Source organism: Lucilia cuprina, chromosome 6 (assembly GCF_022045245.1).
Source record: "Lucilia cuprina isolate Lc7/37 chromosome 6, ASM2204524v1, whole genome shotgun sequence".
Lineage (NCBI taxonomy): Eukaryota > Metazoa > Arthropoda > Insecta > Diptera > Calliphoridae > Lucilia > Lucilia cuprina.
Window position 1 is genome coordinate 3075021 of NC_060954.1, and position 4439 is coordinate 3079459.

Consider the following 4439-nt stretch of genomic DNA (forward strand, 5'->3'; position numbering starts at 1 on the left):
AAATAAATAATTTGTATGTTTTAAGTAAAATTTATTCTTGTTTAAGAATACTAACTACTAAATTATAACGTGCAAATATTTACTAGTATGACAGAATACAAACAAGCGGATATGGATATTTTTTTTCATTCTTTATGTTGACTCTAGATCACAGGGGGAATTTACATCAATGAATCACTTGGATTCACTTACAACCAACGCTATTGTCAATGCATTTATGATTTGTACATTTATACAACCGACATTCATTTTTTGTACATTTTGGAACATGACAAGTTCAAACAGCTACCGGAGCTGAATAAATAATAAAATTTTTGTTAAATAAATTTATAAAAATGCATTTAATCATAAATGGTGTATCATACACGATCAATATTTGGAAAAAAAAGAATGTTATATTCGACAGTTAAGAATTTTGATACCCTACAAAAATTTGGTGTAATAAAAAACTATATTCTGGCCAAAGAATAGACTATAGTCTTGACTATAGAATAGACCAAATTGAACTAGAACTGCACTAGAACTAGAACTGAACTAGAACTGAACTAGAACTGAACTAGAACTGAACTAGAACTGAACTAGAACTGAACTAGAACTGAACTAGAACTGAACTAGAACTGAACTAGAACTGAACTAGAACTGAACTAGAACTGAACTAGAACTGAACTAGAACTGAACTGAACTGACTGTTCTATAGCCTAGAATATAGGCTATAACTATCCAGACAGATTCCTAGTCCAGATTGTAAACTGATCGAAAATGAGGACTGTTATGTAATCTAAAGCATAGACGATTATTGGATCGATAGTCGGGGACGTTAATTGAGCTTTTAAATAGTTTAATAGTCAAAAGTCAAGACTAAAGACTACTTCTAAAATATGAAGTCACAAACCTTGTCAATTACTTAACATAACCACCCTTTTGTAGAGTTCACTTAAAATTAAATTAGTTTTTTTTGGGTTTTATGATAAATAAATCCAATTTCACGGTGGTAGGCATCATGCACTTTAAAAAGTTTTTAATACGTATTATGGAACGTGCGCGCGTACATATCATTTTATTAATCAATTTAATTTTAATTTCGAATTTAAATGCTGAAGCGTAATCTTCAATTTGAACTCAAACCAATAGAGGTGATTAAACTGAATTCAGAAAACAAATTGCAACAGCAGGAGGGGCGCTTAACGGGCAATTTAATGAATTACACAATTAAAGGTATTTGTGAATGGTTCGAATAAATTTCATAATTTTTTATCCATAACGAAAAATTTCAATTCAATTTTTAAAACTTGACTTTCTTATTTACTTGTCAACCCTTTTAAGATAATTCTTCAGATTAAATCATCAATATATAAAAAAAATTCAAATGCAAAATCAAGATAATTTTATTAAAAGCGTTAAATAATCTCCTCACAAGTTAATAAAAAACCAATTAATAAAATTTAGGTCAAAACAATTGAATTTCAAATATTTTGAGGAATTAACAAAAAATTTAAAAAAAAATGATTAAATTAATGCAAATTATTTTGAGTAAATAAGATAAAACACTTAAAAAAAATGTTACAATAAAATGTTAAGAAAAAAATTTAGACATTCGACTCATAAATTTATACTTAAATCTAATAAAATAAATAAAATTATGACAGGTGAAAGGTTTAATATTATCAGACAAATTGAAAATGCCTTTATAATGGTAATAAAACCATTATTATTAAATAAAATAGAAGGTTACATTGTATGGGAATTTTTAAAGAAATCTGTCAACATTTTTAATTATCTTTAACATGATAACTCTAATAGTTCACGCCCCCAATTCAATTAAAATTTGAACAAGAAATCTTTAAAATAAAATTACTTCTTTAAAAAAAAAAAATAACAAAACGTATTAAAAACACCCGACACACATGTAATTGATCATGTTATTTTTTTATCCAAAAAAAAAGAAATAATAATTTTCATACAAAATTACTTTATTAATTTTGTAAAATTAAGTAATTTCTATGTGATTGCGTGCATACATTTACTCTGACCACCTGTTATAAAAATTTCCCCTCCTATGTTGAGTTTCTCAAATAATTCACCACTTTCTGTAAATTATAAGCACATGACTATGGTCATGCGCTTGTTGTGTGTTGTCTCTTATAACGGCATTAACAAACGGTAAATATATGACTCCGTGGCGCAACGGTAGCGCGTCTGACTCCAGATCAGAAGGTTGCGTGTTCAAATCACGTCGGGGTCAATGAACGATTACTTTTATTATTTTTTTCAATTGAAACTTAGGATTTTAATTTATTGGTTTAAAAATTAAATTGAATTTGCATCCTTTTCTATAGACAATTTTTTAGTACAGACTATTGAACAGTTCTACTGAACTGTTCAGTACTACTGAACAATCAGGAGTCCGGACTAAAGTATACTGTATATAAACTGATTTGTGGTTTAGATTAAGACTTTTTATATTTCGGACTAAAAACTGTTTTATCATCCAGACTGCAGACAGATCTATAGTCCAACCTATACACTGATCTATACAACAGACTTTAGACTGTTCTGACTATGTCCAGACTACACACAGAAATATATTCCTTACTATGTATATTCCAGACTATAGATAGATCTATATTCAAGACTATAGACTGATCTATATTCTAGAATACGTACTGATACATAGTGCAGATACTAGACTGATCTAGTTGAGTTCTGGTACTTTTCTAGTTCAGTTCTAGTTTAGTTCCATTTCAGTTCTAGTTCAGATCTAGTTCAGTACTAGTTCTGTTCTAGTTTTATTCTAGTTCAGTTCTAGTTCAGTTCCAGTTCAGTTCTAGTTCAGTTCTAGTTCAGTTCTAGTTCAGTTCTAGTTCAGTTCTAGTTCAGTTCTAGTTCAGTTCTAGTTCAGTTCTAGTTCAGTTCTAGTTCAGTTCTAGTTCTAGTTCAGTTCTAGTTCTAGTTCAGTTTTAGTTTAGTTCTAGAATAATTCTAGCTCATTTCTAATTCTAGTTCGGTAATTTCAGCTCCAATGAATTTATAGATATTTGTTTTATAACTGTTTTGTTTTTCTCTCTTGATATTATCAGCTGTAAATGTCAAAATATTTGAAATTCGAAGACATTAAGTCAGTTATTTAAATTTCACTAAATGACATTCGAATTAAAAGGTCTAAATCAAATAAATAACTGTCAAATCGATGTGCGTTTAGTTATTTTTGAAAATGTCAAATAATGGTTTTTAAAAACAAAATAAATTGGTATTATAAATGGATTCTTTTTATGGTTTTAAAGGAAAAAGTACGAAAATGTTTCTTACCTTTTGTGTTTAGAAAAATATACAATTTTGTATGTCGTTTAATCGCTTCCCTATTATTTTATTCTCCTCTGTATTATTGTAGTTTTTTCAAACATAGTACTCTAGTACTACATGTGTACCGCCTATAAGTATTTCACTATTGTAACCAATTTTCTACAAATATTTTCAAAGAATGATGCAACTTTAAGGTTTTTTGTTGGTTGTTGGGGACTTAGAGACAAATATGTAAACTAAAATTTAAATAAAAACCAAAAATCAATGGATTTTTTATAAAAATTTATATGGTTAAAAACTTTTGTTTTTGTTGGTACAAATACAAAGCGTATACCTTAAAGCAAAGTAGAAAGGAGAATCCAAAAGTAACTAAAAGAACGATTTCTAAAAATCAAAAACAAAATTGTTCTTAAAAGTTTTAGCTTTAAAGGGTAGATTTTTTTGGACTATTGGGTAAGGAATGTTTCAAAAAAAAAAAAAAATAAGTTTTAATCACTATCAAATGACTTTAAAATGGAACCTCTTATTTAAATTGCTGCTTACAACATGTGCGTAATTTATTTAATTTCCAACTTATTGTTTGTTTAACTAAAATTTCTCATGTTGTACTATGTGTTGTAATACTTTTTGTAATTGAAACTTATTGGTAATTAATTACATTTTTAAATGGGATTTTACTGATGATTTTCAGATAAACATGTAGATGTGGCATTGTGACATCATGTAAAAAGATAAATACTGAAATAAACTTATTATTGAAAAGAAAATGATCTAAATTTAGGCAACAGGGAAGAAGTGACGAAATTTAACAATTTTTTTTACTGTAGTAAAAAAGTTTAGACTATAGTCTAGACTATGATCGATTTTAATGTCCATAGCATACTATGTTCTAAAATCCGACTATAGTCTATTCTACAATCTACATTCTAGATTATAGTCACTATAGTCCAGACTATAGTTTATTCTATAGCCCAGACTACTGTTTATTCTATAGTCTAGTTCAGTTCTAGTTTAGTTCCAGTACATTTCTGGTTTAGTTCTAGTTTATTTCTAGTTCAGTTCTAGTTCAGTTCTAGTTCAGTTCTAGTTCAGTTCTAGTTCAGTTCTAGTTCAGTTCTAGTTCAGTTCTAGTTCAGTTC

At 28.0% G+C, this 4439-nt stretch overlaps 1 non-coding gene across 1 annotated transcript; it reads left to right on the forward strand.

Moving 5' to 3' along the window:
* The first annotated feature begins 2170 nt into the window (after positions 1 to 2170).
* On the forward strand, positions 2171 to 2242 carry Trnaw-cca. The gene has a single exon. It is a non-coding gene; the product is annotated as a tRNA-Trp (tRNA).
* Positions 2243 to 4439: the final 2197 nt, after the last annotated feature.